Here is a 13,826-nt window from a genome sequence, read left to right on the forward strand (position 1 = left end):
GATGAAATGATATCTGATCCCGATATGCTTTGACATGTCATGAAATACTGGATTCTCCGTGAGTTTAATGCAACTCTGATTATCACAGTAAATCACTGAAGGTCTCAACGGCTGACCAAATAAGCCATACAACATCTTGCGAAGCCAGATAGCCTCACAACTAGCTAGACTGGCTGCCATATACTCTGCTTCCGCTGAACTCAGTGCTACTGACTGCTGCTTCCGGCTGAACCATGACACTACTGCTGAACCCAACCCAAAACAGCACCCTAAAGTGCTCTTCCTATCAGAAGCACAACCTGCCCCATTAGAATCAGTGTATCCTGCCAATCTCACTCCATCTCCCTGCCTGTAGTCCAGACCATAATCCACTGTCCCCTACAAGTACCGCAAAATGTGTTTTGCAGCCACCCAGTGAACCTTCCTAGGCTCACACATAAACTGACTCATCGTGTTGACTGCAAAACAGATATCTGGTCTAGTGTTGACCAAATACATCAAGGAACCAATCAGCTGCCTGTACAATGTGGGATCCACCAACTCGGAATCCGAAGCATGAAGCTTCTTCTAGTTGGTGATCATCGGTGTCAACATGGGTCTACAATCCTCCATGTGGAATCTGCTAAGGATGTCCACAATATACTTCCCCTGCCCCAGGAAGAAATTCCCCTCCTCCTGCCACACCTCCAAGCCCAAAAAGTAATGCATCAAGCCAATGTCCTTCATCTCAAACTCTGTCGCAAGATCTCTCTTGCAGTGCTCTATGAGTCTCTCTGCACCTGTAATGACCAAGTCATCCACATACAGCACCAGAATGAGAGGCTCCTCACCAATAACAATAAAGTAAAGGTTCGGATCTGCCTCACTCTTTGTGAAACCCATCCCCTGCAAATATGTATCTATCCTGGAGTACCAAGCTCTGGGAGCTTGCTTCAGGCCATAAAGGGCCTTCTTCAGTCTGCACACATGGGACTCCTTCCCATGCACCTCAAAGCCCTCTGGCTTCTCAATATACACCTCCTCCTGTATGAAGTCATTGAGACATGCAGTCTTCACATCCATCTAGTGGATCTTCCAACCCATCTCTGCTGCTATCGATATAATGGAGCGGATCGAAGTATATCGAGCCACGGGAGCGAAGGTCTCCTCATAATCAACTCCCTCTACCTGGGAGAACCCTCTAGCCACAAACCTTGCTTTGAATTTCTCAATGCTGCCATCTGCAGCATGCTTTACCTTGTAAAGCCATCTGGAAGTAACCACGGATTTGCCCTCAGGCCTTGGCACCACCTCCCAAACATCATTCTTCATGATAGAAGAATACTCCTCCTGCATGGCCTCTCTCCAGACCTGCTGGCTAGCTGCCTCCTCATAGCTAGAAGGCTCAGAGTCAAGGATGCTGGTAACCATCGCCATATAGCTACAAAACCTCTCAAGTGGTCTACTCTCTTTGACCGGCCTCTTCGGCTCAGCAATAGATGAGGCATCTCTCAAGGTGTCTTGAAGCCACTTGGGCTTCCTCTTCCCTGGGCGCACTTCTCCCACCGAAGAATGAAACTCCTCCTCCTCATCATCATCAGGAGCCTGAACTCCTGACTGTCTGTTTGTTGTCCTCCTGCCTGCACCTGAACCTGTAGAAGCTAAGGTACCGTGTGAACTGTCCATTAGTGGACTCCCTAGTGAACTGCTCTGCATGCTGCCCGGAGCACCACCCCTCTGGCTCGGGGAGCCACTGCTCACTGACGGACCTGACATCCTCATAGATGTACCTCCTGATCCTCCAGATCCTCCTGATCCCTGCCCACTGGATCCCTGCGACTGACTCAACTCTTGCTGAGGGTCTGGCTGATCCAGATACTCTAACTCCCGTGACCTCCTAAAGCCCCTGTCCTCCTCGAACTTCACATCCCGTCTGACAACTCTGCGCAGGAATATAAATCCCAAAGGCCTTTGAGGTCTCACTATAGCCCACAAAGATACCCTTCTCTGCGGTGGGCTCTAGTTTGGTCCTCTTCTCCTTGGGTATATAGGAGTATGTAATGCATCCAAAGATATGAAGATGACCAATATCAGGCTTCTTCCCAGAGAAAGCCTCCTCCGGAGTCATGTGCCCCAAGGCACGATGCGGACTCCTGTTCTGCAAGTAAACAGCTGTGTTGTAGGCCTCTGCCCACAAGAACAATGACAACCCCTGATCATGTAACATGGCTTTGGCAGCCCCTATGATGGATCTGTTCTTCCACTCTGTAACCCCGTTCTGCTGGGGGTTGTAAGGAACAGTGAACTCCCTCCTAATGTCTGCCTCCGCACAATAGTCAACAAACTCTCCAAGGGTGTACTCTCCTCCATTGTCCGACCTCAGGGACTTGATCTTTCGACCTGTCTGTGTCTCCACAAGAGCTCTGAACTCCTGAAACCGCTTGAAGACCTCACTCTTGGTCTTCAAAAATAAATCTAGGTCCTCCTGGAGTGATCATCAATGAATAAAATATAGTACTCATATCCACTCAAGGAAACATGAGACATCCGACCGCTCACATCAGAATGAATCAAATCAAGTATCCCAGTCGCTCTGCTGTCACTGCTGGGAAAAGGGGATTTGGAAAACTTGCCCATCGCACAACCTCTGCAAGTATCAAAGTGATCAGTACTAAAATCTGGCACACCTGTAGTGATCTCCCGCAATGTCCTCAAGGCTCCATGATACATATGTCCCATCCTGCGGTGCCAAATCTCACACAGCTTAGAACTGCTAGCTCTGCTGTCGGTACTACTGCTCAATGCCAAAAGGGGCTGGAATGCAAACTTGTACACCTTTGCATGGCATACACCTATCACTCTAGCTGAATCAGCTGGAGTGCCCTTGGGATACATCAACACCTGTCCTCCCTTGAACAGTACCTCATATCCTTTGTCCTCCAAAGCTGAGACGGATATGAGGTTCTTCCTCATCCCTGGCACATAAAGAACATCTGACACTTTCAAGGGAGGTTTGGACTCCCTCTGAAATGTCAGTGTCCCCACCCCGACTGCTCTAACAACTCTGTCATCACCGAGTACTACCTCTATATTAGTGCCACTCTTTGAAAGCTCTGAGAAGTACTCACGGACTCCTGTCATGTGACGTGAAGCCCCATTGTCCACATACAAGATACCTAAAGATGCTCCGCTAATCGAGGGAGAAGCATGCTCCCTCTGAACCTGTGTGGCAGGTGATCCTGCACTAGAGGACTCACACGTAGTGAACGCAAACTCCTGGTCAAAACGACCTGCAAAGTCCTCAATCTCTGCTAAAGTTGCCACGTCCTGGTTCTTCCCCTTCTTCTTCTTCTTCTTCTCCGGACACACAACTGCATAGTGTCCCATCTTTTGACTATTCCAACACTTCACCTTGGAATAGTCCTTCTGTGTGTTCCCCTGTTTACCTTTACCTTTGCCTTTGCCCCCACCATTGCTTGTGGAAGCCTGCTTCTTCCCTTTGCCTTTCTTGCCTCCTGCCACCAGTGCTACATCCTCATCCTGCTCAACTGGCTTGGCTGCCCCAAGCTGACCTTTCTTGATCTCTGTTTGAATGCAATCATCCCAAAACCTCTCCCATGTGGGAAGGGTCTCACGTGCACAAACCCCATCAGCAAAGTTCAACCATGAACGGGGGAGGCCATTCACTGCAATCCACACCAACTCAGTGGGTGGAATGGCCTCTCCAATCGCTGCCAACTCATCTCTCACATTAGTAATCTTTGTGAGATATCCAACTGCACTATCATTACCCATCTTAATGTTCTTCAGCTTCTCCTTCAGGACCATCTTCCGGTTTTCATTGGTACTCTGGTAGAGATTGGACAATGCTGTCCACATCTCATGGGCATTGCTCTTTCCTCTCACATGAGGAATGCAATGGTCTTTGATTTCATCTAGAATCAGCCTCTTACCCTTGTTGTTCTTTTTATTATAAGCTGTCAACTGAGTAGCATCAGTAGGCACAACAACAGGGTTCTGTGTGGTATGCACCATGATATCCCAGACTTCTGCCTCCTCAAAGATACTCTGCATTCTCTCCTTCCAAACGCTGTAATTTGTATGCCCATCCAGCCTATTCTCCACCGTCAATCCCAATGACATCCTGCTGTCCTAAAACTGAAAAATAGCACTGCTATAGTAAAGATAAAACTGCTGTTTATGAAAAAATCAGCTTGCTGGAATTTTCTGAGTGAAAAATCAGCAGCTGTAATTTTTCTTTTTGTTGTCCCAAACTGTCGTTCAGCACTCAAGCTCTGATACCATGTAGAAATTTCTCATTTCCCACCCCGGTTTTCAGTTTCTCCTTATTTCTCCCATATAGTTAAATACCCTTTCCCATAACCATACATTTAACAAGCTGGAAAAAATAAATTTGCTAAAAACACAAATTCTGGAAATTTTACAGAATGTTGGAAATTGCAGAAATAAAAATCAGCAGTAATAAACAGCCATTAAAACACATTTAAACACTGAGATTTTTGGTCAATGTGACACTGGAAAAACCCCCTACAACTCTTGGGGAAAACCAGTTTGAGAGTTCTTCTTTATTTCTGGAAAATGTCTTTTACAGTAAGAGAAATATTCAGCAAAAATCAGCAAGCAAACTTTTACAACTTATCTCAGCCTTGCTGAAACTCAGCCTTGCTGAAACTCCGCCTTGCTGAAACTCCGCCCTGCTAAAACTCCGCTGTACAGACTTGCTGAAACTCTGCTCTGCTGAAACTCCGCTGTTGAAACTCCGCTCTGCTGAAACTCCGCTCTGCTGAAACTTCGCTGCTGAAACTCCGCAGCTCATTGTCGAGAAATCTCCCTTGCTCTCTTGCTCTCATTTTCTCAATCTGCTCATGAAAGAATGAATGACCTTTTCCTCCTTTAATCTAACCCCAAGTGACTTTTGGGTGACTCCTAAATCCAATGGCTGAAATAGATTGAGATCTAAGGCTGAGATTTAATGCTCATTTAAATCTCACTTTTTATTTTTTTAATTCACCCCACTTTAATAAAGACCCACTTAGTCATTTATTTCCAAAGTCACTTTTCCTTTCTAATTTTTCATTGACTTTATAAAAGTCACTTTAAAATTAGACTTAGTAACTTTATCACTTAAAGTCACTTTTAAATTAGATTTAACTTTATAAAATTATAAAGTCACTTTAAGAGAAAAATTAAATTCTTTTGGACACTTTTTCCTAGGCCAAAGATCAAAGCCTAAGGGAACCACCTGTCCTACAGTACCAAATTTCAACAGAAAGCTGATCATAAATTATGGTTTTAAGGGTTTGACTAGTGTTGACTAGCTGATATTTTGACTAGGTTTGACTGGGATCTTTGAACTAGATTTTGGCACATATTCCTCGATTAATTTTGGAATTGTAATTATTGTTGAAGAACAATTTCTCCTAAGAAGAAAAGTTTGTTGGGTTTTTCCCAAGGTAATTTTTTCGTCTCTTTGTTGCTTGGCTCTCTCTTCATGATCCTACTGTTATTGTTGCATTATTGTTGAGATTTTTTATGTGTAATTGCTTAATGATATATGTGACATAAGATAACTTGATTAGAAATCCTTGGAAGTAATTATCATATTAGAAGATAAATTTCTCTTAAATAAAATCAACAGAGATTTCCCCTAGTACAAGGACCCACAATAACAATACGTAAAAGAAATAAGAGACGCCCAACATATTAGAAACCAAACAATGTAACAACTATCCCTACTTCTCCTCCAACCACAAACTATAGATTGACCAATGCCATGTGTAAAAACGTTCATGTTATACACAACTAGGAAACCCAAGGAAATTTGCACACAAAGGGATTGCTCAAGCTCAATGTAACACAAGTGGGGACATATTTATCCACAATCAACTACATCAATTGGGGATATATTTATCAACAATCAACCACATCAATCACATCCACTATTACTTGGTATAGTGCAATGGGCCACTACCATGTTGAAGTGATGTGTGGTGGTTTGAACCAAAAATATTGGGACAAGGGATAACTTGTCATGTTTGAGAAGGTCTCACAAGAAAGTAGGGGATATAACTTGTTAAGGTAAGGGATATAGTTTGTTAGTGTATGCTGATAGATAACACCATAAAAAAACGAGAAATAGACTTGCAATTTTACTCTTAAAAATCTACAAGATGTACATACTCTATATATCTTTGGATGTAAACATGTGACTTTTTACCATTAAAATAAAAAAATAAATAAAAAAAAGGGTGAAGAAAAGAAAACGAAAACCATTCCAACTATAAAACAATCAACCATGTTATAAAAATATATTTATAATAAATACCACATTTTCACAGCCACTAAATAGCTTAACGTGGATTCTACATGGATCATAACCCTATAAATTACTTAACATGCCAGAATCTCACGACACTACATAATATTTATTGTAACTCTGTGACCCGCAACAGTTCCCAACTAGGTTATCCCTTCCCCTCGGATTTCTCTTATTTTGTTATAATTAATTGTTCTGTTAATTAATTAGTGAGGTTCAAGATTGGGTCATACGCGCGAGTATATTAGCGTCCTGTATTTTTATCAGCTGCGCGAGGGTTTAAAGAAATGAAAGTGATCGCATCGCAGGACAGGTGACGGGATCGAAACTTCAATCTGCGTAGCCATTCAGTACCATCAAATCAAATCAGTCGGCGTTCTACCATATTTGTAAGTGCTGACACATCTTTCCATTCACAATGGTTGTTCAGCCATTAACATTTGCGCATTGTTTCAGGTATTTGGCTTAAAAAAATGATTTAGGGCAAACTTTGAAATATGAGGTTATCGATGCCTACAGACACATATCTCCCAAGTTTATCATGAAAGATCTGATGACAAAAGAATAATATATTAACTTCCACTAAAACCATTATGAGGTTAAGGATGCCTACAGACATATATCTTCCAAGTTTACCATGAAAAATCGGATGACAAAAGAATAATGTATGAACTTCCACTATAACCATTTCTACAGTTTTATTCTTCACCTGAAAATTTAATTAAATATTAGCGGCAAACCCTACGGTTTCTCAGTTTATTGATTCTGTAAATCTCTGTAAGGATGGCTGCATATTATAGTTATACCATTCTGAAAGTAACTTTATAATAATGCGTGTTTAGAGTTCAATTTGGTTGGACTCGATGGGAGTGTCCTAAAACCCTAACCTTCATGTGAAATGGTATGTTGGGCTAATGCCTGCATCTGCCCTCTCTGGACCACGTTCATATCGGTATTATTTTACACACTTTATTCGTCTCTATTCCGGACACGTGGATTGTGAGGTACAGGACATGGATTCTGTTAAATTTTTTGAAATGCAGCAGTAACATATGCTATAAACAGCACATAAGTAGTAAATGAATAACACCAAGTGCACAAATTAACAACGAATAGAGAAGCGGGGCACTGAAATTAGAGTTGAGAAACTCTCAACGGAGGTAAAATCTCCGGTTTAAAATGGTGTTGTATTCAGGCGGATGATAACCATACAAACAATTACGTTTGATAACGCAAGGACCCTTCAGTTCAATAGACGAAGAGACACCAAAGGTACCGTTATTAGTGGTCACCGTAATACCGGTCCGGGTAAACGAATCAAAGTCGCAAATATATGAGTGAACTAACATTTTCAACATCTTGTCTGTTCCAACTTCCTATCGTCCTTTTAATTCTGGGTTTCTTCTTAGATAAATTTACACAGTTTTCCAGTATTTTTTGTATTAGACATGTGGGAAGCATATGCAAGAATTATTTTTATTTTGGGAGAAAATTGTTTTGGCGATATGTGAACTCCATGGTCTGAGGTTTAGGGAATCCTCACATAATTTGCTGTGCAGCTGCAGAACCCTTAAGACTAGAATCAATGGACGCACAGATGCAGAGATATGCACGAAGCAAACAGTACTAAGAGGTGGAACTAAAATTTGTTGGGTTGAGTACAATAATATAACAAGTCGGTTTAATGATTATTGTCTTCTATCTTCCTCTATTTACCATTCGACATTTGGCACAGTAGTCAACACCCTTGCTAATGGTCAGATTGACTTAAATTGACCGACACACCAAGCCCATCCAAAATTTTTGGCTAACATATCTACAACTTGGTCTTCAATGCTGCAAGATACTAACTTGATCTCCTTCTCTCACACCCTCTCTCTGATGAAAGTTGTTGGACTTAAATATGTTTTCGTATGAGCGTGGTAGACAGTGTTCTTAGCCACGTTGATGGCACTGATTGTCACAGTGAAATTGAGTACCACCATATGTCTGAGCTGAACTTTTTTCACAATCAGCTAAAGTTGCTGCCCTGTGTCTTGCCTCTGTTGGTGGCAATTCTATGACAGGTTGTTTTTTGCTTGGCCATGATATGCTTCTGAATACTAAGCTGAACAGATAACCTTCGTAGATTTTCTGTCATCTGTTGAACCACCCCAGTCTGAATCTGTACACTGATAATCGTTTCTTTGTGCCCTTACTGTACACAAGACCATAATAAAGGGTTCCTTTCACAAAATTTCGTATCTTTTTTGTAGTTGCCAACCAGACATCCTTTATAGCGTTTATAAATCTGGATACGATCCCCACTGCATAGCTTAGTTTTTGTCTGATGTTGGTTAATTATATAAATCCTTTAGTTAACCATTTCTATAATGCCTTGTCCACATTTATTAAATATTGTTACACTTCATCAACTAACTCATCATTGTCACCAGTGATTATTAGATCATCAACATAGACTGCCAAAATCACAATAATTCAACCTTTCACTTTTGGTGTGAAGGTTAGAAATTGAACCCCTTATGTTGTACCAATCAATCTTCTTTTACCAAGATGGGGTGTGGGGGGAGTTGCTTCAACCCATGCAAAGGATATTTTCAATCTGCAAACAAGGTGTTGTTTATGTAAAGGTTAGGATTTGAACCCTGTCTTGTTGCACTTCAATCTTTTTGTTGTACCAATCAATCTTCTTTTACCAAGATGGGGTGTGGGGGGGAGCTGCTTCAACCCGTGCAAATGATATTTTCAATCTGCAAACAAGATCTTAGTTATGTAAAGGTTAGGATTTGAACCCCTTCTTGTTGCATTTCAATCTTTTTGTACCAGCTGGGGTGTGTCGGGGGAGCTGCTTCAGTCCATGCAAAGGATTCTTTTCAATCTACAAACAAGATATTCCTTCCCCTTGATGTCAAGTCCCTAAGGCTGTTCCATGTACACATCCTATTTTAGGTCACTCTTAATGAAAGCACTCATCACATCCATTTGATGCATCTTACATCCAAGCTATCCATTAGAGAAGTTACTATCTTGATTGTGACCATCTGAACATCATAGCTGTGAGGACAAAAGGCTCATCATTCTCCTTTCCTTCCTTTTGTGTATATTCCTCTACGATTGGTTGTACCTTATTCTTGTCTATATAACCATCTCTTCATACTTGGTTCCATAGATCCATTTATACTTGATGTTTTTGCTGGAGGTAATTCAATCGACTACCAAGTTCCATTTCTAATCAAGGCAACATGCTCAACATGTGTACCATATTCCAAACTTTGTTTCCATGTGCCTTTTCAAAAATGTCTAGTTTTACATCCATCAAGCTCAAGGCTACATTGATTTATTCTCATATGAGTTTTGTGTTTTGTCCTCTTCATCTCTGTTTCAAGGTATTTCACCATCTTTAACTCCTTTGAATGTTTTGCAGATCCACTAGGGCCTTTTTGTTTTAGAAGTGCCTTTTTTTGGTAACTCCATCTCATCCTCAGCAAGTTTTAATGGCTTGGTCATTTTTGGCTTGATCAAGTCCAACTAGTTGACCACCACTGAAGCCCATCTTGAAGTTCTCATCAAATGCAACACTTCTACCTAAAAAATTGGTTTTTTATAGGCAATAAATTTAAACATCTTTGCTCTCTCATTACAGCCAAAAGTTTCTCACTCTTGTTTTCAAGCTTAGTTCTTTGTTGTAGAGCATGATGTTGAAATGTTTAACTAGGTTTGGTCTTCATAAATATGAAATGTACTTTTGATTCTTGTATATTGTAAAAAGAAAGAATTCATTAGTGTTATTTTTGTAGCATGGGTTTCATGCTTAAGGTCTTTTACTTAGAGGTCAAACACCCATTGAGTGCTTCTAGGGTTTGTCCTAGGGTCAAGAAGTCAAAAAATTCATTGTCATATGAAGAAGACCCCATCAGGCACATTGTAACTTGTAAAAAGAATTATTTTTGTATTTAAAAGTGTCAAAATACCCTCCAAGACCAAGTTGGCTTGGCAACTAAGAAGTCGGCCTCATTATGACATATTGCCCTTCTTGGAAGGCTATATATAGGAGGAAACTCGACCTCCTATGGATGCTCACTCATCTCCTCATCATCTAAGCGAAGGAGAAGCAGAAGAAGGCTAGCAAAGAAGGATGGAGGACGAAGGATGAAAGTTTGGGTTGTATCTCTCTCTCTCTCACATGTGCGAAGAAGAACGGCTAGGGTTTTGATGCTACAATATCGAAGTTGAGGAAATTGCAGAAAGAAGGTTGAAGGAAGGTCTATTAGGTCACCTACAAGCCCTAGAAGAAGGAGAAACCCAAGCAAAGGTCAAAGGGAGCCTTGGAAGCCCTGAAATTACTCACTCGTGGGGAAGTAGTAACTGTTGCAGGGGCCGAAAATTTAAGACTTGTAGTGGAGGCCAAAATTTTGTAGATGGAGGTTGAAGTTGTGTAGCTGGAAGAAATTTGATTGGGTTTTGATTTAGATAAAGGAAGCACATCATCGGGAAGGTCTGACTTGGTCTTAGTCTAGAGGTCTTGGAATTTGTCATTTGAAGAATCTATAAGAAGAGAAGATATTTGCGGGTTTTCCTCTCAAATGGAGAGGTTTTGGCCCTGGCTTGCAGCCTACATCCTGTGTTCTTGTGTATTGTTGATCTTCTTGTTTTGGTAGCTGTTTGATGATAAGAACAACATAATAATAAGAGAAGAAGCAAATAATCAAGAAAAATAAAAATACATCACAAGCAGTTATCAAGTTTTAGAGAAATCATTCTAATTGTAGCCTTATAGATTTCTCAACACATCAGAATATGCAAGACATCAAAACACCTTGAGGTTCTTCACATGAGGCTTCTTTCCTATTTATACTTGCTATGGTGTTTTATCATCTATTTAGTGCTTTCATATTTCTCTTGTTCAACGAATATGCTTTCGCCTATCCTGTAGTTTGGAGATGCCATTTCATTGAGTATAAGGGGCCATCGACTACGTTTTGTATTCCTTGTTTCCTAGAAAATTGATTGTTCCTTGGAAAACTGATTGAAGTCATTCAAGGTGTACTTTTCTCTATTATTTGTCCTCAAAGTCTTTAACTTCTTGCCACTCCACTTATCTTGAGACTTGAATGCGACTCCACTTGTCAACTACCTCTCACTTGATGTAGATTGAAATTGTTTGTTAGAATTCATCTATGCATGTTAGGAACTATTCTCAGTCCCATTGATACCCTCATTGCATCAAGAGTAGCGAGGTAAATCTATAGCCCAATGTGATGGAGTTGTTGCCACATGGGTAATGCTTACATAACCATATGCTGACTTTAAACAAAAATAATCACTATCACAAATAATAACAATAATGCCATATGTTAACCAAATTGCAATACAAGTGAAATTAAAAACATCTCTCTCTACATATCAAAGATAGATATTTGATATGTACATGTTATATAAAAACTAATATATAGAGAGATTAGAAAAAGAGATACCAGATTTACACATAAAATACTATTGATATGATATTCACATACAACTATTGTTACAATGCAAATATAAATATGCTAACAATAATCAAACTTGTATTTTTACATATCCACATTTGCATAAGTTGTTGGTCATAAGTTCTATGGGGTTGAGTGAGACTACAACCGACATAGATCCATATTAAATGATTGAAAAAATTTACACCACAAGAGATGTGATCCTTCTTAGTGCTTGATAAATTTGGAGTTAAGATGGATCTGCATTGATAGGCCTACAAATGATGCTGTGAACAAGCTCAAGCAATTTACTTTTCCATCCTTCTTGCAAAAGATGTTTCACATTACCTAGTTATTGTTCCACACAAGGGAATACTCAACACCATGTTCTTATTTGTCATCTCCAAGTATTAGTGATTGAAGTGGCCATACCCCTTGTGCCACAACTAGTCCAAAGACAACTTTGCTTGTGTCACCAATGTCTTATAGACTTTAGGTTTAGTGTTAAGCTTGGAAAGGCCCTTCTCTCAAGTCCCTGTAGCAATCACTTCCTCTTTGTTGTTTTTTTATGAACACTGTCTTAATACCAAGCTCCACCTTTACATCTTGCTTAATGATCTCTCTCAAAATAGTCTTGATTCATATTGGGAATATAGAGGACATTTTGGTCTTCTCAAGATTGCCATCTCAAATTCCTTGGAAACACTTGGTTGTCCTTTTGTCAAGATCATAAAACCATTCCTTGTGATAGATCATATGCTTGGTAGCATTAGAATCTATCTACTAAATGATTAATGTCATGTCCTCTTATGTTGCATCAAAAGAATTTTTTTCTATACATCTCATCTTCATCTTTTTCATTATTGTGTGAATTATTGTTTTATGCATTGTCTATTCTTTTCTTTTGTAGCATAGTCTCTAAAAATGTCCATGTTTGCCACAACAATGGAATGTTTTTTGAGAAGATTGCCCTTTGTTGTTTTCTTATTGCCCTTTATTGTCATTGTTATTCTTTTGTTTGCTAATCTTGCCTTTACCTTTGCTTTTTGTTTATGTTCCAAATATATAGTCAAAGTTCACCTTATCTTCAAACCCAACATGCATTCCTCCTCTTGCAATAACATGTTGATCGCATCTTCAAAGAACACCTTGTTTGTCATCATGAGGATGTTTAAAGTGGTTGTTAATTTTCTTTGTCTTTGGCAAGCTATTTAACATGATAAAGATTAATTCATTTTTTGCCATCTCCTTGAATGCTTAGTAATATTGTTTTTTTATTGATGTGCCTTCAACCATCATTAGATTGCTTTATCCTTGTTGTCATCACTCTTATAATTGAACAATCACATCCATTTTGATGGGCATTATTTGTTATTTGTTATTTTTATTTTTCACTCTAATATTCACTCATACTTGTATAATCTCTTTTTTCCCTTGATAAGATAATTATATCAATGCTCAACTAATGACCACAAAAGTAGGTCAATGGGACTGCGGAGTACAATGATGTTGATACAAAGGAGTACTAAGAAGTCTCCTATACAAAGAACAAGAAGTAAAGTAGAAACATGAAGTCTATATGTGGAAATATGAGACAACCCTTGGATCCCTTAGTGGCCTAACGAGAGGGAGATGTGTAAAGGGAAATGATCTAGGGACTGGGTCATGATCCACTAGATCTACCTCTCCTGACATTTGAGGCTGAATGAATAAAACTCAACATAGGATGATGCCTTGAAGAGGAGCTAGGGGAAGATCTAGACCCTTTGTTGCGTTGCTGCCTGGCCGCTATAACTCCTTGTTGATGCTTAGGTGACTTGATCAACTTGCAGATAAGGGATCTGGTCTTTGAGGTCTCTAGGGAGGGGAATTGGTCCCTCTACTGCGCACTAACCTAGAGCTAGAAGGAATGTTGTCATCAACTTATCTCTTAGTGCTCCTAGTTGATGGGAGCACTGTAAAGGAGGTAACCCGTTGAACAAGATCTGACCTAGGAGGAGGCTGGATAGTGTGGTACGAAGTTTGAGGGCCTCTTACATGTAAGG

At 40.0% G+C, this 13,826-nt stretch overlaps 1 protein-coding gene across 3 annotated transcripts in view; it reads left to right on the top strand.

Moving 5' to 3' along the window:
• Positions 1-6,400: 6,400 nt before the first annotated feature.
• Positions 6,401-13,826, top strand: part of TAF15 (TBP-associated factor 15) — a 106,531-nt gene continuing 99,105 nt past the window's right edge. Inside the window, exons 1-2 of one of the 3 annotated variants that reach the window (XM_089413931.1) lie at positions 6,401-6,463; positions 6,625-6,705. The gene's annotated coding sequence lies outside the window, so the exon portion shown is untranslated. Of the gene's footprint in view, positions 6,464-6,483; positions 6,706-13,826 lie in introns of those variants that run through there. The other 2 variants (XM_089413927.1, XM_089413935.1) reach the window with 2 other exon arrangements.

Source organism: Pinus tabuliformis, chromosome 6, assembly GCF_031772625.1.
Source record: "Pinus tabuliformis cultivar Carrire ecotype Pingquan chromosome 6, CPIR1, whole genome shotgun sequence".
NCBI classification, from domain to species: Eukaryota; Viridiplantae; Streptophyta; class Pinopsida; order Pinales; family Pinaceae; genus Pinus; species Pinus tabuliformis.